This window comes from Sceloporus undulatus, chromosome 2, assembly GCF_019175285.1.
Source record: "Sceloporus undulatus isolate JIND9_A2432 ecotype Alabama chromosome 2, SceUnd_v1.1, whole genome shotgun sequence".
Taxonomy (NCBI): domain Eukaryota; kingdom Metazoa; phylum Chordata; class Lepidosauria; order Squamata; family Phrynosomatidae; genus Sceloporus; species Sceloporus undulatus.
The window spans coordinates 18,128,696-18,149,632 of NC_056523.1; the positions used below are offsets into that span (position 1 = coordinate 18,128,696).

The 20,937-nt window shown below is 42.9% G+C and overlaps 1 long non-coding RNA gene across 2 annotated transcripts; it reads right to left on the minus strand.

Annotated features, from left to right (window-relative positions):
- Positions 1 to 953: 953 nt before the first annotated feature.
- LOC121922080 lies at positions 954 to 14,313 on the minus strand. Of its 2 annotated transcripts, none has more exons than XR_006102095.1 (4): positions 14,258 to 14,313; positions 13,269 to 13,383; positions 6,808 to 6,938; positions 954 to 1,041 (listed from the first exon to the last, which is right to left on the minus strand). It is a non-coding gene; the product is annotated as an uncharacterized LOC121922080 (long non-coding RNA). The 2 variants fall into 2 exon arrangements; XR_006102094.1 differs by lacking the exon at positions 954 to 1,041 and adding an exon at positions 3,793 to 4,001.
- Positions 14,314 to 20,937: the final 6,624 nt, after the last annotated feature.

The following is a 20,937-nucleotide window of genomic DNA, read 5'->3' on the forward strand; positions in this document are numbered from 1 at the left end:
CCAGGCAATGAATGGGGACTGTGGGGAAGGCAGCCAGCCACCCATTGATTGCTGTGGCAGCTGAAAATCTCAGCAAAAAAAGAGCAGGTAGGGGCATATGTGGGGGGAATGTAGGGCCGGAATAATCCAGAAACCAAGGCAGTAGTCCCTATGCCCCTCCCTTTTCCAAAAAGATCCTTCTCAAATATTATGCTGAGATCACGTCCTTCCAGAATGTGGTATAAAAAAATGCAAAAAGCCCCATGGCAGGGTTCCTGTTATGATAAGGGAAGGTAACTAGTGTTCCCTAAAGATGATGATTCCCTATTACGCAATAAAGAACATTGCCATTGCTCTGGAAGTCTGCCGGGGAAAGTAGTTCTCCGCATTCTGTGATCCCATTGAGAAACAGAGATTTGAATCCCCCACAAATATTTAATATCCCATCTTTCTCATGGAACCAGATCCAAGGCAGATCACAACATCTCTATGCTTGCTGTTGCTACTAATTATAATATAGTTGATCCTCCACATTTGTGGCTTTGACTTTTGTGGATTTGATTATTCACGGATTTGATTAATACGTTCTCTCTAGGAATCTCTAAGGCTGCCAGTGTGACTCTGTTGTCAAGTTCTGTCAAATGTCACGCTGGAGGATCTAGAGATTCCTAGACAGGACATTTGTAGGTCCTCCAGTACAATTTCATGGTCTGCCTCTGGCAGACCTAAACCACAGAATTGCCCTGGAGGACCTAGGGATTCCTAGAGAGTTGTTCTCTCAGGTAAATAAATAATTTTTTTAATTTGCAGTTTTTCCACTTTCAAGGGGGTCCTGTTCCCCTAACCCTAGCGATTGTGGAGGGTCCACTGTAATAGTAACAACAATAATATGCAACAGAATAATGTTACCAGATCTCAGGACCAGACCTCCAGGTTTTGTGGGATACCTCCAGGACAGGTGCAGACATGGGTGTAAATTCTCCAGTTTTGCCCCAGGCAGCTCCAGGGAAGAGGAAAGGGCTGTGTGCAAATCTCCAGCTCAGCTGGGAGAGCAGCAACTTGCTAGATATGTAAGAAGAAACAATACCTTAATTTAATTTCTGGGAACAGCCCTTTTAGCTAAGGCTTCTCTCTTAATTTCCAAACAGGAAAATCTGTTTTCTTTCTCAATCTGTTTGGATGACAAGCTGTGAGCAACTGTGGTTAGTCTGTAATGCAGAATGCTGAATGACATCACCAGGGGCTGCTCCAAGGTCTGAGGATGGAACCCGGAAACCTCAGGGTCTGGGACACTCTTCCACTGACAACCTTATAATAGAAAGATGTGATCAAGTCTATATATGACCCTCAGTGTCAGAAATATCCACCAAACACTAAGCATGGATTATATGTCAGTCCCCAGACAATAAACAAATAGTATTTACTGGGGCTGCCCAGTATTTCAGGATTGCTTGGTGTTTAAACAAAAATCTGATTTTTTAGAGTCTCAAGGTGTGAGCACGTTAACTTACACTGAGAAATTAGAAGCAAGGGAGCATGCTATTTTTCTGTAGGGTATGAAAATGCCTGTTGTGTTTGGACCATCATGGCCCACTTGGACCTCATGTTGTAATGACACCTGAAGCCATGTATTACCTGTTAATTCTAATACTGTATATAGGAATGGAAATGAGAGAGTCCCTGAAGAAGAAGGTGCAGCCATGTAAAACTGTAGAGACACCTTGAATTTAGTAAAACGCATTTGACAAAGTAGACTGAAGTCTACAAAAGCTCATGCTACCAACTTCTTTCTTTCAAAAGTGCTATAAAATCTCTCTATATACTGATTCTACAGACTAACACAGCTATATCTTTGAATTCTACCACCTTGAATTTAGGTGAGAATTTACCTGAGAATATAGGTGATAAACAAGTGCTATGCACCTGGCTTAGCAGTTCAATCTATGTTCATCCCACCCATCCTCAAGTTGCCAGAGTCAGCTAAGTTTTGAACGCTCTATCATTTGGCCTCTTGTCTGTTGAAAAGTGTTGCATGTTCCTGGTGTGTTTGTCTAGAAGTTGAATGTGCATGATTCATGGGGGCGTGCTCATGTCTGGACCTGCAACTGCTCAAACATTTAGCTGTACCTGAGCAGAAAAACTGGATAAACAAGAAACATGAGACTCCAGGTAAAAGGGTGTCAAAACAGCAAGAGAAGAACATTGATATTTTTGGAATCCTGACCAATGTTATTTGGGAGTCGGTTTCAAGGGTATCTGTAAGATTTCATAGCAGTTAAAGGTGCTTTTATCAGGGTGGAAGGGTGGCTGTGTAATCTTTATGCGGTACACTGTATTGTATTGTTTCATTTATACCCCACCTTCCACCAAAATCTGGGAGTCAAAGCAACTTACAAAGAGCTAAGCAGTTCAACGATACACCTTGATTTCCACTGACCACCTCAAGTCCCATTTGTAGGTGAAAAGTGGAAAATAAATACAATAAATCAGTAAATAAATAACTAAAGGGAAGTATTAGACTTACTGGATCTACATTTTCCGAAAGGGTAGCTATGTTGCAGCAAAATCAACAAAAAGACCTGCAGCACCTTCAAGGTTACGCATGCATGATATAATCGGAGCTTTCGTAAACTATAAGACTACTACATCAGCTGCATGGAGCAAAATCCTGTAAGTCCCAAAAAGAGTAGACCTGTGGAATCAGTAGGATTAACAAAAATTTATTGACCAAGTTCCTATTGATTTAATGGGTCTATTGCACTTAATAATTGGATATGGTCATGTTCTCCAGAATTTTGGACCGGGAATTCATCAAAATTAATTGCAGAAAGTGCTAACATGACAATCTCACTATCTTCAACAGGGGTGAAGATCATGGGGCCTTCCAGGTGTTAGTGGACTACAAATCCCAGCAGTTCTGGCCAGTGTTTTGGACTCATGTTGAAGAATGCTAGGAGTTGCAATCCAACAACATCATCAGATTATACTGTCCTTTGAGCTACAATCTCACTCCCAACCTTTTTTTACAGTATAAGTAAGTTGAATTCTGGGTAACACCGAATGCATACTTTTGCTGGAGTAGGCTATAGAAAGTTAATACTACAATATAAAAGTTAGGTAGCCAAGGGTCTTATTTTTGGATCTGTTTTGGATTTCAGTTTTTACAAGAAGCTTGGCATCTGCCAGACAGTATCAGTGGTAGAATAATGGGTCAAGTGGACAGACATACTGTATAGGTTTTTTTAAAGCCCTACACAGCTATAGCACTATGGGCCTGAACAGATAGGCCAAAATAAAGCTGCTTCAGGTCACTTTGGAGGTATGCTGTTTAAATGACACACACATCTTAAGAGGCCAGAAATTGCACCAAAGCTGCACTCCAGTCCTTAGGACTGGAGCGTGGATTTGGCACAGCTTCTGGCCTCTTAGGATGCATGCATAATTTAAACAGCATACCTCCATAGAGAGTAGTGACCCCAAGCAGCTTTATTTTGACCTGTCTGTTTGGGCCCTAAGATACCACTTTAAATAGCATCTATGAAACCTTAAGATTTGCAGTTTGGGGAGGTGAAAGAACTCTTCTGCATTTGATGATTGATATGCAAAGTATTTGACATAATTGACAGCTACATGAGAAATGCCTTCTGAAACTTCAGAATTCAGAGGCCTGGCTGAAGGAGATTTATTATCTTTGGTGGCTTGTCTCTCTCATAATACAAATTGTAACCACAGAACAAATTGCTCAAAATAAAGAGAAAACATGTGCATGTATTAGAGTGAGCAACACAAAGCTTTAGGAGTCAGGTTATTTTCTTGATGCAGAATTTTAATGACTTGATATAGAATTTTGATTTCTTTAGTGTGTAATACAAGCTCCCACAGAACTTGGGGAAGTCATATAGGCTACAGCTAACTCCCCGGCCAGCAGAGGGTATCCTGGAGTTGTTGTCTGTGAAGGTGACATTTCCAAGCTCTGATACATAACTGGGTTTATATCGGTATGCAAAGAGATTTTGTAGCACCTTTGAGAGTGAGCAAAGGAAATTATAGTGTAAGTTTTCATAGACTTTGGGTTCAACTACACTGTAGAAATAATGCAATTTGACACCACTTTCAGGGCTGTAGCACCATCTTAGGGCACCCTGGGATTTGTACTTTTACAAGCTCTTTAGTCTTCCCTGCCAAAGCATGCATCACAAAACTACAAATCCCAGGATTCTGTAGGATGGAGCCATGGCAGTTAAAGTGCTGTCATACTGCATTATTTCAGCAGTGTTGATACATCGAAAGCCTACTTCCCCAGATGCATGGAGTGAATTGATGCTCAAGAAGGACCTTTATGACTGTATGAATAGCCATAGAAATGCAAAACTTTGGAGTATAGTGATAAGGTGACAAGGTCAGTATTAACTAGGGTCATTGAGGACAAAGGCAGGAGGAAAGATGTTGCCTAAAGCCAGGGTGGGCAGATGAATGGTTTTATGCAAAGAGATCTCTTGCAGCACCTTTGAGAATAACTGCAAAAGAAGTTGTAGCATAAGCTTTTGTAGACTGGGTCTACTTCCTCAGATGCAAGTCTATGAAAACTTATGCTACACCCTCTTTTGCACAGTTAGTCTCAAAGTATTGAAAAATCCCTTTGCATACTGATATTCCAGACTAACACGTCTCTGAATTGTACCCACATGAAGTAGAAGGAGTTTTGGAATGTGGTGTGTGCAGGCTGGGAACCAGAAAGAGATATGATAAAGTGGCCAAGAGCTTCCTCCGGAGGCTGGGGTGTTAACTAGTGTTATAATATGGGTAGTGTGGCAGGAAACCATTATCTCTATACAAAGGTTGCATAGAAGAGGGAAGTTCAGCAAATGTCATTTGTCACATACACAGGTAACAAGCAATATCTCTTCTACATAACCATTAAGGATATAGGAGTCCTCTCCAGTTTTCAATCTAGCAACTGAATTCCATTGCCAAGTTAAAACTTGGCTTTTCCTACTAATGCCTTTGGGGCCTAACAGTCCCACCCCAAACTGCATAGGTACATAGTTTAAAATGGTTTTAATTTCTTTTAATTGCTAAGTTGTTTAATGTACTTTTAGACTGTTTACATTGTTTCCTTTTGGTTCTGTTCTTGTTTTAAATTTGATTTTATCCTACACCATTTTGAGATCTTGTTGATAGGTTTTTTTGTGCCTTCAAGTAATTTCTGACTTAGGACGACTCTACTGGGAACATATAATGGAGTTTTCTCAGCAAGATTTGTTTATTGCCTTCTGAGGCTGAGAGAATGTGACCTGCCTGCCCAAGATCACTCAGTGGGTTTTTGTGGCTGAGCAGAGATTTGATCCCTGGTCTCCCAGAGTCTTAGTCCAAAACTCAAACCACTGCACCACACCAGCTGTCTCATTGACATAGGGCAGCATATTAACAATAAAACACATATGTTAATGAAGGAACAAATGATATATAATAGCACGCAAGCTCACTACCAAATCTTTGTCTCTCTACCCATGTGCCCTTGCCTCTTTCTTCCTCTTCTGCTTTTTTCTTTGCCTCTCGCTTTCCCTTTCTCTCTCTCTGTGGCTATATTTAACCACATATGAAACCTCCTGGAATCACAGCAGATAAATCCTGCACTTCTCTCAGAGGCGCCTAGGCCTTGATCCCTGCCAAACTTTGGGCAAGAGCTTTAGTTTGTGGCATCTAAAAAGTCTAGGACAAAACAAAGCAGGTTATGGGCTGGCTTTAAGGAGGCGTGAGCTGTGAGCTTTCAGCAAAACTCTGGAGGAGGGTGACAGGCAGTGCCCCCCCCCCTTGCCACCCCTTTACACCCTCAGAAGATAATCTCCCTGGGAAATCAGAGTCTCCTTCTGCCGACAGAAAAACCTCTCTGGCTGGCAACCCACAGCCCAGACGGTTTGGGAGGGGTTGGGTCATGCGTTGTCACATTTATGCACTTAGAGAGACGGGCAGAGACGCCAATGGAAAACTAATGGGCTCTGAGGCACGGCTGTTAGTGCCGCTTGGAGGTGTGGGTGTTGCTGTGGCCTCCTTTTCCAAGGCCCCTCTGGCTGTTTCCAGTGTCCTACAAAAGTCAGATTCAATATCAGTGTTATGGAGAGGAAGCCCTATTAACCAGGCTGCATATTACTCCTGTATGGCACAATGTACATTGACTGTCACGGCACAAATAAACTTCATATCAACTCACTCTCATAATCTACTAGGTATTATTGATGGGAAATTTGGACAATTAGCGATATGGAGTTTGTCCAAAAATCTAAGGGGTTATTTAGACATCTTTTTTGTTAGTGTGACTATCCCAATAATCTCACTCAGGCATTTTGGTTTTCTTGTTCACACTATTTTTAAAATCGGAATTGCATCTATGCTCATCTCTGCGAGTTGTTGGTCACATGTGTCAGCACTGTGAATAAAGATGGAGTTGATGATACGGATGTTTTCAAAACACGTTCAAGGCATGTAGAGTGTTATCTCAGTTTATCCTGGGTCTATTTGCATCAGTTATTCACACAGCCAACAATGCAAATCTTTTAAGAAAATGTTGAAAAAATCATGAGGCTGATTATCCTGGGATTTGTGGGTTTTTGGGTAGCCCCCCCCCCCAAAAAAAACACACTTTAGCATATGAATTTGAAATGCATGTGATTAATCCCACGTTCATCACGGATTTTTTTTACTACCTGAATAACCCCTAGGAATCAATGAGTAACAGGCAAATTGCAATTTCAGTTGCCCCAGTTTACAGCAGTTCAAATGTGCAGTGTTTCTTCAGAAATAAATACTGTATATAAATGAAAGTTTCACCCTTTATAGTCCTCTCAGCACATATGTGCAGTTGAGCAAGATGGGAGGATGAGGCTGCTTGAAGTTTGAGCATGGTGCTTTGAGCAGTAAGAAGAGCCAACCGGACTGAGTTTCTTTCAACAGTATCTAAACTGAGGAAGTGGGAAGAGAGAGAGATCAATTGCAGTCTTCATATTGCTGGAAGAAAGGGAAATAATGTAGTTTGACAACACTTCAATTGTTCATGCTATGGAATCCTGAGATTTGTAGTTTGTTGTGGCACCAGTACTCTCTGGCAGGGAAGGCTAAAACTACAAATCCAAGAATTCCATAACATTGATCCATGCCAGTCAAAGCAGTATCTCACTGCGTTATTTCCATAGTGTAGATGCAGCCTAGGTCTAGGCTATAAACTAATGGATTCAAATTACAATGCATTCTACCTAAACATTGTGAGAACCAGCTTGGTATCGTGGTTTGAGTGTTGGACTATGACTCTGGAAATCAGGGTTCAATTCCCAGTTTGGCCATTAAACCTGCTGGGTGACCTTGAGCAAGTCACATGCTCTCAGCCTCAGAGGAAGGCAATGGCAAACCTCCTCTAAACAAATTTTGCCAAGAAAATCCCATTATAGGGTTGCCAGAAGTCAGAAACAACTTGAAGGAACACAGCGACAACAAACATTGTGAGGAACTTCCTGACAGTAAGAGCTGTTGACAGTGGAATGGACTGCCTTAGAGGGTGCTGGACTTTCCTTCCTGGGAGATCTTTTTAAAAAGATGGGGTGGCTGTGTCTCGGGAGCGATTTAGCTGTATATGTGTGCATGAAAAGTGGTTGGACGAAATGACTTTTAAGGTACCTTCCAGTGAAATGATTCTATAATTCTATGTTTCATTTCTTTAAATCCTCCATATTTTCATTTTCTTATTTTATCTTTCCTATCCCCTTTTCTTTTTTGCTCCTCCTATATTTTTACCTCCCTCCCTACTAAGAATAATTCTGGATGAGCTTCCTATACCATTGAACATATCATAGCATAACTGGAGAGTTGAGGTTCAGCAACCTACTTAAAAGAATGGAACCAGAGAACCCACAAATGTGTCACAACTAATTTGCCACTTTTTTCTGGCAATGAAATAATTATACAGTGGTTCCCAATATCTTTTCCTCCAGGTGTTTTGGACTTCAACTCCCAGAAGCCCCACCAAAAGTTGGGAATTCTGAAAAAGTCAAGACAGGGAGGGATAAGTCAATCAAGTCCATCACTCTCCCTATAAGCCAAGATGACTAAACTGAAACTGTCATACTTTGGACATATCATGAGAAGAGTTGACTCACTAGAAAAGACAATAATGCTTTTAAAGGTAGAACACAGTAGGAAGCAAGAGCGCTAGCGCAGCATACTGGTTTGAGTGTTTGACTGTGACTCTGAAGAACAGGGGTCATATCCCTACTTGGCCACGGAAACCAGTGGGTGAGCCTGGGCAAGTCACACTTTTTCAACCTCAGAGAAGGTAAAGGCAACCCCCTCTGAACAAACTGTGCCAAGAAAACCCCATTATAAGGTCCCCTGTGGGTCACCATAAGTTAGAAATAACTTGGAGCCACAACAGCAGCAGTAGGGAGAGGAAGACTGAATACCAGATGGATAGACTTAATCAAAGAGGAGACAGCCCTGAGTCTGCAGGACCTGAGCAGAGTGTTGAAGATAGAATATCTTGGAGGAGCCACAGGATCACCAGAGGGCAAAGTCGACTTGAAGGCAGATAACAACAAAAGCAACTGTATCTACTGCATTATGGCCCATGGCATGGCTAGAAAAGTAACATCCATAAGCAGAGCTGGATCAACCTCAGCATGCCATTTCCCACAGTGGTCAACCAGATGATTCTGAGAAACCCACAAGTAGGACACGAATGCGACAGCAGCACCTTCCTGCTCACGTTCCCCAGCATCTCGTATTGAGAGACATACTACCTCTCATCCCAGAGATTACATATAGCCATCAGGACTACTAACCACACTGTTATATCCTTATCCTTCACAGATCTGTCTAATCTCATATTATAAGCTTTTAAAGTCTTCTAAGACTATGGCCATCACCCCATTTTGTGTGGAGGAGCACATCCTTTTGTCTGGATATGAAACTCAGTTCCATACATCTGTGATGTGCAATACATCCCCTGAACCTAAAAAAAAGAAAAGGAAAGGAAAGGGGAAAAAAAAAAGACAGAGAAAGTTTAGGCATGTAACCTTCACTAAGCACTGTATTTCCATGCCTACAAGGTCTAAGACCTGAAGTACAATCCCAGGCAGTTCTTAATTTAGAACACGGTTACATTTCAGATACCAGCCTTAAGATGTTTTGGACTACACCTCCCCAAGCTCTTATGGCTGGCTGAGGTTTCTAGTATACCTGGATAGAAAACATGCAGATGACCAAAGATTCTCCATCCCTGACTCACAAGACTCTCAGGAAATAAAGATGTGGAAAGCTCTAGTGTGATAACTTGGAAGGTGGTTTGAGGAACCAGTGCCAGGTCCAACTGACAACAGTCTGGCAGAGATTCGGTCAGTTTTGCATGTCCATATTTTGGTGTTGATATGAATCTTCAAATTGCCTCCAGCAATGGCAACCCCCTTCTGAAGAAACTTGTCAAGAAAACCTCATCATAGGTAATAATAATAATAATATGTTTTATTTGTATACCACTTTTCCTACGATCAAAGCGGTTTACAGCATACATATGCATATACAACAAAGCAAGTGACAAAAATTTTTTTTTTTTTTTTTTTTTTTTTTTTTAGATGTGGAGGGCGGGGGGAGGGCTCTTCAATTTGGCAGGCAGAGGCCTGTTGTTTCCTGCCTGCTTCTCTCCCCTCAAGGTGGTGGTCGGGGGGGAGGGCTTTGTTGTTGTTAACTGCCCTCATGTCGATCCTGATTCCTGACCCATGGCGTCCCTGATGATGAGACATCTCCAAGACTCTCTATCCTCCACTGCTCTGCCCAACTTCTGCAAACTCACACTCGTGATCTCTTTAATAGAGTCCATCCATCTTGCATGTGGCCTTCCGCTCTTTGTACTTCCCTCTACCTTTCCTAGCATTACTGTTTTTTCCAATGATTCATGCTTTCTCATAATGTGTCCAAAGTATGACAACCTGATTATCTTGTCTTCTAGGGGGATTTCTGGCTTGATCTGCTGCAGGACCCATTTGTTGGTCTTTTTGGCTGTCCATGGAATCCACGGCACTCTTCTCCAGCACTACATTTCAAATGAGTTGAATTTCCTCCTTCTTAACTGTCCAGCTCTCACATCCATTCATGGCAATAGGGAATAGAATGGCTTGAACAATTCTAACTTTGTGTTTGGTTCTATGTATATCCTTGCAATTTATGATCTTATCTAGTTCTTTCATAGCTGTCCTTCCTATTCTTAATCTTCTGATTTCCTGGCTGCAGTCTCCATTTCTATCAATGGTTGATCCCAGGTACAAGAATTCTTTTACTATTTTTATTTCTTTGTTGTCTAATTCAAATTGGTGTAGGTTCTCTGTGGTCATTATTTTTATTTTCTTTAAGTTCAACAATAGGCCTGCCTTTGCATTTTCTTCCTTGATCTTTCTTAGTAGTTGTTCCAGGTCTTTGAGGTTTTGTGCTAGTATAATGGTATCACCTGTGTATCTCAGATTGTTGATATTCCTTTCTCTGATTTTCACTCCTCCTTCTTCTGTGTCCAAGCCTGCTTTTCTTTCAATATGTTCTGCATACAAGCTGAACAAGTAGGGTGATAAGATGCAGCCTTGTCTGACTCCTTTGCCAATTGGGAACCATTCTGTTTCTCCATGTTCTGTTTGGACAGTAGCCTCTTGTCCTGAGTACAGATTTCTCATCAAGGCTATCAGATGTGTTGGCACTCCCATGTCTTTAAGGGCATTCCATAGCCTTTCATAATCTATGCATCCTAGGGTTGAAGGCACACAACAACAACATATGGCAAGATTTACTCTGAGGAGGTTTGTCATTGCCTTCCTCATAGACTGAGTGTGACTTCCCCAAGGTCACCTAGTGAGTATTCACATCTGAATTGCGATTCAGATCCTAGTCTTTATGGGATCCTAGTCCAACATTCAAATCACTATATCATGCTAACTCTAAAACTATTTTATTATATGAAGATGCCGTGGGGCAGTGTTAATTACTTTGCCTGAGCTTCCTAGGCATTACCTTCTGTGGAGGGCAGAAAAGCTTAAGTGCTGCCCTTATCTCTTTCTTGCTGCCTGAGGAATGGGCGAGATTACCATCCCATTGTAACTGCCAATCCAGTCCATTTCTACCCACAGAAAGATAGGCTGGAATGCCATCTTGTCCTTTGCCTCAGGCAACAAAATGCCTTGGTCTGGCATGGTCTCCAATCAGACAGCCTTCCTGTGCTGTTTGCCTTGTTGTCCTTCTGTCTTTTGCCTTCCCAAATCTTGAATTAGTCCCACACTCTCAAGCCAAAACAACCCCAACAATCTCCCCATTGTGTTCCTGTTCCCCCTCCTTCTCTTGCCTGTTTCAGACTGTAACCCAGCCATTTTTGGCAGGGCCCTATGCAGAATCTCCCCCATCTGCCATAATTCTCCATATGCCAAACATTGGGGGGGGGGGGGGGGGGGGAATGTGCCAGGCACAGAGGCTTGGCATTCTGCCATCTCTTTCTTTGGTTTTTCTGCTGGCAAAGGAGCACTTGCAAGGGAGTGGTTGCACAGGCCAAAGGCAAACATGGATAATTGCCATATATGTTAACTCCCTGCTTACTGAGGAACTTTGCTCTGTTTCTGGAAGTGTGCCATCTTTGAACCTGGGCATGCACTCCAAAGAGAAGGAGGAACTCTAGTTCTTGGGAAGAGCACTGGCTGTGCATGCAAAAGGTCCCAGGCCCCAGGTCGCAGTAGTGGTGGATGGCCGCACTGTCAGTAGGAAGCAAAAATTTAAAAGCACCCCAAAAAAATCCAGAGGGAAAAAATTGGAGACATGTCTCAGGTTGCTCAGTTTAAAAACAAATTTAATTTAGAAACATATAAAATAAAATAAAATTCTTTAGCCTTAGTTCACATGTTTCTTCTGATTGTCCAGTAAATGGCGTGAGAGGTTTAGCTCCAGAAATGTCTGAAGTTCAGTTTTAAATAGGTATGTGCAGATATTAGCTGTGTACAGATATAATAATTATTTAGTGTAATATCATTTATTTTATAATATATTTATGTGGTGACTCCTTTTATGATTTTATATAGCCCTTGAAGAAGGTCTTTGAGAGCATATACAGGCCAAAATGCACTGAGCTTTTTATCAATAAATCTTCCACTCTCTGTGAATCTGCTCCAGGTTTCATGACAAACTTTAAAGGAACTGTCCATGGTATTGAAGTTATTTGGAAGGACAGGTTTCATCCTCTTGCTCCTTTAAACACATCTGGGGTAGCCACGTTGGCCATGTAGCAAAGTACCATAACATCCCAAATCCACAAAAAATTGATACCATTTTGCACAAAAAAACATGTTACAAGCTTTCGAAGCTCTACTGGCATCTTCATCAGGCAAAGATGTGTAAATCTACAGCGCTATATAAATAAAGCATAATAATAATAATAATACAGGAGGGGAAAATTATAATGTTAGTTGCAAATCTGCATTTTGAGAGGAGACCTTGCTCTCCTGGGGCCCAAAAACAGTCTTGTTCTGCTTTGCAAAAATTCTCTTGGAGGCCCTGGATGAGCGATCCATTTCCTTTTGCACTTGGTAGTTCCACCCTCTAGTCTGTAGGCTACATGGGCTGAGAGAAAAGAGACTAATGCCATGCTTGGATTTTTCTACTGAAAGAGATGGAAACTCTTATTATAAACAGCATTATAGACAGAGTTCAGGACAGTTACTTTTGGGACTGCAACTCCCAGTATCCCCCAGCCAGTATTCTCTGGCCATGCTGGTTGTGGCGTTTTGGCAGTTGTCGTTAAGCTCTGGTTAAAGGCAGGGTTGTCAGCTTTCTTTTTTGGGCAGATCTCCTGTCTCTGTGGCAGAGAGCATGTGACTTGCCCAAGCTCATCCAGTGCGTTTCATGGCTGAGCAGGGAATCAAGCCCAGGTCTCCAGAGTCATAGTCCAACACTCAACCACTGTGCCACACTGGCTCATTATGTACATATATACATTTCAAAATCCAAATAAAATAAAATAAAATAAATCCAACATCTGAAACACTTCTGCTCCCAAGCACATTGGATATGGGTGACTAAACCTGTAGCTTTAAGTTGGAAACAAGAGACATGGGGGAGTGGGACTTGGGGAAAGCAGGAGAAGAGATAAGCAAATCACAACATTTTCCTGAGGAAGATGACCTGGCACCCTTTTCTTGCTTTCTGTTTGCCTGGCTGCTACTCTTCCAGAAGATTTTGATTAATGATGTTGCCCCATCTAGCAAACCAAGTGGAAACATCACCTCTTATCTCTCCTGTCTGGGTTGTGAAGAGGAGCAGTCTGTCTGAAGATAAGTAAAGTCAGTGCTCAGGTGCAGGTGTTCCTCTGCATTCCTCACAAATGGCATGCTCTGCTAACTGTAAAATAAAGGAGGGGGGATGTTAGTTGTCTTTTTTTTGAAGGTGAAACCAATTCACAGTCAGACACATGGTGATACTAGATGATGAGCAACTAAAACTTTGTGAGGCTCCTGAGAGTCTAAATTTTAGGTTTCTAGTCTTCACTGTTAGGAGGGGGGGATCACTGATTTTGCTCTGTGGATCATCAGCAAGATTTTCCAAAAGCAACTGTAGCAGTGCATCTGTTTTCCTTACCTTGTTGTTGAGCACCTTCAAGATTTCCCAATTTACGGTAGCAATATTGCAACAGCAATAGCAAGTACATTTCTTTACTGCTAATCAGTGAACTAGCTCTCCCTGAGCAGTTTACAATGTGTTAACCAATTGGCCCCAACAAACTGGATACTCATTTTACTGATCTATGAAAGGATGGAAGGCTGAGTGGACCTTGCAGTCCTCCTCTGGGATAGAACCAACACTATTGTGGCTGCAGTATCTGCATTTAACCATTTTGCCTCCAGGGCTTCCTTAATGAAGATCCTATATCGGGGTAGGCAACCTTTTTGAGCCGGGGGCCGGGTTGCTGTCCCTCAGACAACTGGGGGGCTGAAGCCAAAATAATATAGGACATTTTCAAATGTAGGACACATTTTTAAAAAATGGAGGACATGCGAAACATTTTGATGATTTTTTTAAAAAAAGTTAATATAAATGCATGTTTGTTAGGCATGATCAAAATGGAGGACATTTGGGCCTCAGAAGCTGGCTGATATCAATATCACCACCACCATCATCATCATCATAATATCATCACTATCATTGTTACAGCAGACCTTTTAGCATTAAATGCACCGAAAATACACAGAAATGCACTTTGGAAAGTCACACTCACCAAATGGAATGGGAATCCTCCTCCTCCTCCTCCTCCTGCTCCTTCCTTCCTCCCCCCTCCCTCTTTCCTCCCCCTCCCCCCCCCTCCCCTCCTCCCCCCCCTGCTCCTTCCCTTCCTCCCTCCTCCTCCTGCTCCTTCCTTCCTCCCTCCTCCTCTTCCCCCACCCCCTTCCTTCCCTGCCCGTGGCTGTCAGGCAGCTGTGGGAAGGGAGGGAAAGGGCAGGAGGACCCCCGCCCCTTTCCCTTCATCTCCGCGACTGTCTGGCAGCCGCGAGAAGGGAAGGAAGGAGGAGGAGGACTCCTGCCCCCTTCTCGCTCCGCTGGCGGATGGAGCCAGGCAGGGCCAAGGAGCCTCGCTGAAGCGAGGCTCCTTGGCCCTGCCTGTTGCCAGCTGAGGGCCGCTCGTGTGAGAAGCGGGGCCTTTGACCTCTCGCACGAGAGGCTAAAGGCCACATGCGAGAGGCCCGGTCCTGCCGCCGATTGCCGCCGGCGCGGGACCTTTGGCAATCGGCGGCAGGACCGGGCTCGGGCCGGTCCCCCGGCCTCGGCAGGCCGCATGTGGCCCGCGGGCTGGGGGTTGCCGACCCATGTCCTATATCATGAGCTTTTTTTGACGCATCTAGGAGGTGAAATAGTGGTGAGATAATCATGTTTTGTATGAGGCAAGTGGTGGAATGAAATGAGGTGAATCTGGTGCTTGGTGTAATGGTTTGAGTGTAGGACTATGAGTCTGGAGACCAGGGTTCAATTTCCAACTCGGCCATGAAACCCAGTGCGCGATCTTGGGCAAGTCATACTCTCTCTCAGCCTCAGAGGACGGCAATGGCAAACCTCCTCTGAACAAATCTTGCCAAGAAAACCCTATGATAGGTTTGCCTTAGGGTTGCCATGAGTAAAAAATGATTTGGAGGCACACAGCACATACACAAATTTGGTGTTGCCTGCAGATTTACAGCCCTGTGACTCCCCTTTCTTCCAACCTTACTTTTTGTTTGCTTGTCCTTGACCTCTACCACCTGTTCTTTCTGCAGCTCCTGTTGTGTCTGCCTAGTAATGTAAATGCTAAGCATTGTAGAGAAGGGATGTGAAACATCTCTGTTGCTTACATTTATTTAGGAACAACAGAAAACATCAAGCAGAAGACTGCCCAGTATGCAGCTGGAATGAAATTATGCACCATTTGGAAATGCTGGGAAATGTAAGAATATGAGTTCTGAAAATTTTAAAAGATTCAACATCTTGTTTAGCTGCAAAAAGTCAAAGTCAGAGCTGAACTCTTTCATTTTTAAAGCTGTTTAAGAAGGAGCAAATGTGGTGGGGTGGTTTCAGTGTTGTACTAGGACTCTGGGAAATTATGGTTTCAAGCCCCACTCATCCATGAAAATCCACTGAATGACTTTGGGCAGGTCATACTCTGAGATGAAGGCAATGGCACCCTCTTCTGAATAAATCTTGAAAACCCTGCAATGGGGTTCCTACGACTATGGACTCCTGGGATTTGTAGTTTTACGAGGCCTTTACCCTTCTGTGCCAAAGAGTGCTGTTGCCGCACAAAACTACAAATCCCAGGATTCTGTAGGATGGTGCCACAACAGTTAAAGTGGTGTCAGATTGTATTATAAATGTGGGTTAGGTTTAGGGTTAGATTTTAAATGTGAATTGTTTTAATATGTGTATATCTTGTTTTAACCATCGTGTTTGAATTGATGTTGTTTATCTGTCAATTGTTGTTGTTCCCCATCTCAATCCATAGGAAGAGGAGGATAAATAATAATAATAATAATAATAATAATAATATTTCTTACCTGCCTCTCCCCATGGATCAAGGTGGGGAACTGCAATAATAACTAGTAATTATTAAATTATTATTAAAATAATTATTAAAACATTTATTATTATTATTTCCATTCTGGTTTTTTTCCAGTTTGGGACACCAAGTGGCTTCTTGTTGTTGTTGTGTGCCTTCAAGTCATTCCCAACTTATGGCAACCAGAAAACACAGGCAGAATGATTGCAAGAGAGTCACAGTTTCTGCATAAGTTTTTGCATACGTTGTCCTCTCCTCTGAAAGCTCCTGACCTTTCCGGCAGTTTTCCATTTTAAATGCTTCATGTGAAAAAAAAAAGCCCTTGGTCTGGACCTGGTCATTTCCTTCAGCTTCTTCTCAACAAAAGGGGAGATTTTGCTTCACCCACAAAGAGAGTGCAGCTGTGCCGAGGTGAATCAATAGGGTTCCCTGGACTTTGCTATATAGAATAATCAGGTGATGCAGGAAGCTGTCCAGAGAGATTAGTTTGCCTGCAAGAGCACTATGAAAAGATGGGGTCACCGAGGCAGGCTGAGAATTCAATGAGTTCAATCAAACAGCCCCACTCCATCGCCTTCGATACACAACCCTCACTGCCTCTCCCCTCAGCAGGCCTTCAGCTTTCTATAGAATCCAAAGAGGACCAAGAGGCATTAATTTGTGGAAGGAGAGAGGGGGATGACAGAGCTTGACAAGCAAGAAGGATATGGGTCACTGGATTCACTGAGGCACATCTACTTTGGAGAAATAATCTGGTTTAATAGAATCCAAAGAGGTAAAAAGGGTCCCTAGGGGCCATCTAGTTCAACCCCACTGCCAGTGTACAACGGAACATGAGAAAACAGATTTATTATGCTAAACCAGACTATGGGCCTGAACAGACAGGCCAAAATAAAACTGCTTCAGGTCACTTTGGAGGTATGCTGTTTAAATGATGCATGCGTCCTAAGAGGCCGGAAGCCGCACCAAAGCCATGCTCCAGTCCTAAGGACTGGAGTGCAACTTTGGCGCAGCTCCTGGCCTCTTAAGATGCGTCATTTAAACAGCATACCTCCAAAGTGACCCAAAGCAGGTTTATTTTGGCCTGTCTGTTCGGGTCCTATATGACTCCTGACTTTGACTGGCAGCATCTCTCCTGGATTTCATATTTCATATCCTTTATCACAGATTACCCTCTCATATCAGGAATGGGGAATGTGTGGCCTTCTGGCCATTGCTGGGCTGAAAACCCAATGGTCTCTTGCTATGATTATGCTGGCTATGACTGATGAGTGTTGTAGTTCAGTATCATTTAGAGAACCATGTTTCCCACCCTTATTCTATACTGTTGTTGCTGTGTGCCTACATGTCATTTCCAGTTTATGGTGACCCTATCATGAGGCTTTCTGGGCAAATTTATTCAGAGGAGTTTTGCTACTGACATACTCTGAAGCTGAGAGTGTGTGGCTTGCCCAAGGCCACCCAGTGGGTTTCATGGCTCAGCAGGGATTTGAACCTTGGTCTCAAGAGTTGTAGTCTTAACACTCAAACAACTATGCCACACTAGCTCTCTGTCCTGTATATTACCTCCATTTTTTAAAAAAGAAAAAGATATGCAAAACATAGAACTTAGGGAACTGAAACCCAGGGAGCTGAATCTTGATCTTTCTGCACAGACCTGGAAGAGTTTCTTTGTTTGGACTACAGTTCCAATGGCTATAATGGCTGAGGGAGTCTGAAAAATAAAATCCAGTTTTTCTCTGTTTCTGCACACAGAGTATATGCACTTGTTGTTGTATGGCTTCAAGTCATTTCTGACATGTGGCAACCCAAAGATGAACTTATGACACATTGTCTAGGCAAGATTTGTTCAGAGGGGGTTTGCTATTGCCTTCCTCTTAGGCTGAAAGAATGTGACTTGCCTAATGGGTTTCACCCCATGGGTTTCCATGACTGAGCAGGGATTCAAATCCTAGTCTCCCAGAGTCCTAGTCCAACATTCAAACCACTATACCATACCACCAGTCAATTTCAATTTTTTTTACCTTTGTGACCCCCATTATATTTACATGTAGATGTCATCCCCTCCCACTAAACATAAGTGGACAGATAGCCACACATTCAGTAATGCGCATCCTTGCAGATACCCCCGTAAAAACCATGATTCCTTTTTCAGCAGTTTTTGGAATCTCCCCCCACCCCCCCCCCCAAAAAAGCCTGAATTCCCCCAAATCTTGTATGGCCGAATCACAGTATATTCAATTTGAATGATGAGTATTTTAATTGTGTAGACAAGCCAGTAGTCTTAACTCTCAGAGCATTAAACCCTGCTGGCTTTGTGGTATAGTCAGAGAATCACAGAATTGTAGAGGTGAAAAGTAGCCTGAAGGGTCATCCAGGTTTCCCGCTGCTGGTGCATGAATTCCACAGCTAGAGCACAGATGATCATCCAATCTCTGTTTAAAAACCTTAAACAAAGGGAAGCCCACCATCTTCTGAGCCATTTTCAGTCATTCCCCGTCCCCCACCCCCAAAGACCCTGGGAGCTCTAGATCTGGATGAGTAGAAGGAATCTGGAGTTGCCAGACTGAAAACTGGAGAGGACACCTGTACTTTTAATGGTTGTGTGGAAGAGGGAATTTCAGCAGGTGTTGCTGGTTATCTGGTTGTGTGACCATGGAATACTTCTAAAATTCCCCCTTCTGCATGACCTTTAAAGGTACAGAAGCCTCTCCAGTTTTACTCTGATAATTCTAGTTCACATTACAGGGCTTCAGATTCCCCGCTCTTAAGTGACAGCAAAAAAGTGTGTGTGTGTGTGTGTGTGTGTGGTCTTTTGGCACTGCCAAATTGAGCAGGATTGGTAGCAATGGCAAAGATTGCTGGGAAAGGTACTCAAAACAGGACAGATGATCACATTCTGAACTCCACTGACATATCCGATGACTAGCGGGTGTGGGAAGATCCCTAGATATTAGCCCTAATTACAAGGTAATTCTTCCAGTTCATCCCAGGGCATTCAAAGGATAGTAGGAAATACAAACAGTCCCTAAACCAGGGAAGGAAATGTATCAACCTGTTTTAACCAGAGATTTGAGCAAGGCAGGTTGAGACGCTTGCTTCCCAATCCCACTTTCCCTTCCTCTTTGTTCTTTGTTTTCCTTTCTTGTCAGCATTTTGGTGTTTCCCTTTAGCTAGAGTGCTTCCACTCTCTAATAAGCGGCTTTACAATCATACTGAATCAGCTAACCACTTTTTCCAGAAAAGAAGATTTATTTTATTATATCTTCAAACAGGGGTTGTTCTAGACCTCTGTGAGCTCACAGGTCTTTCATCAGACTTCTCTTGATTGCTTATCACTGCTGTGAATCATTCAGCTTCTGGACAACTGAACATAGTTTTTCGTGTGTGTGTGTGTGTGTGTGTTTTGTATGCCTACAAGTCCTTTCTGACTTATGGTGGTCCTAAGGCAAACCTATTGCAAGGTTTTCTTGGCAAGTTTCTTCAGATGGGGTTTGCCATTGCCATCCTCTGAGGCTGAGAGAGTGTGGCTTGCCCAATAAGCAGTGGTTACATTTGAATGAGGTCCATAAGGGCTACCCATCTTATTTAATGATACAAAATGCAACACCAGATCATATGATCAGGCATTGCATTTTGGATAACATATTTGCCATGACTGGAAACCATTTTTGGTAGCAACAAACCAGCTATGGAGAAGCCACTTCCTCATTCATTTCAGACAACAGATATACTAATTCAGGGTTTGTCTACATAGGTTATTTACTCCAGATTCCCCCATGCTCACTGTGTCCTGTTTACATGATGCACAGCCAAAATCCCAAATTGAGCACAGACTGTCCTCATGATGTCCGCACCTGATCCGGCCTTTCCATCCCTTTACCCAAATTTTAAAACTTTACCATTTGCTGTTTTTTTCCAGCTCTCTTCACAGCAACAATGGGCTGCTGCCTTCCCATGTAGTCCTTGCAAGCTTCCTGGCATTGCCACTGTGGGTGTGAGTTGCTCTGAAATCACAATGATTTGTCCAGCATTGATAACATGGCTGGGCACCTCATTGGGACGTCAGCACTGACACTGAGTGACAAAATGCGGATCATGTGAAAAGGCAGCTGCCTGTCGCTGCAGAGAAAGCACAGGTAATGGGGGGAATTTGGGGCCAGAATACTCTGGAGGAGGCCTGGAGTAATCTGCCCAATGAAGATAAACCCTAAAGGACACTTTCATGTGTTCTTTGTGGACTTCTTAGAGGCTACTAGGATGCCAGCCTATTTAATGGGCTTTTGATCGAATCCAGAACTCTTCTTACATTCTCAGACTTCACCAGGCAGTGTTCTAAAACTGATCATTTGTGTGTTGTCTCTGGGAACAGAATGATCTGGACCAGACATGTAAAGTACTGTTCTGTTCTCATGCAGTTTCTGTCCATTTCACTGAATGTTGTGCAAGAGAATTGCCCCATGCCTTGTGTGTCAGAGCTAGCTATCTGACATGCTTGATAGCATCTTCAGGCTGTTGCTTGAGACTGTCTCCTCAACTTGCCTGCTGGCAGAGCTGGCACATTCCATCCACTGTACTTTTTCAGAGAACTCAACAAACAACCTTCTATCAAAGATCCCATGTTTATACATAAAACAGGCCATAAGGAATATTTTTTCTACTGACCACATGGAACCTTGTCACCCAGTTGGGCTGTAACTCTTCTCATTCCTCTCTTAGAAAAAAAACCCCACGTATGAGAACTTGGTTTCTAACCACAGGTGAACCACTTTGCCCAGAATTACATTGAGTGGGTGAGTGAGAGATAGGGTTACCAGATCTCAGGGCCTCGGCCCTATTCTCCAGTTTGCAGGGCAGGAGAGGAATCTCAAGGC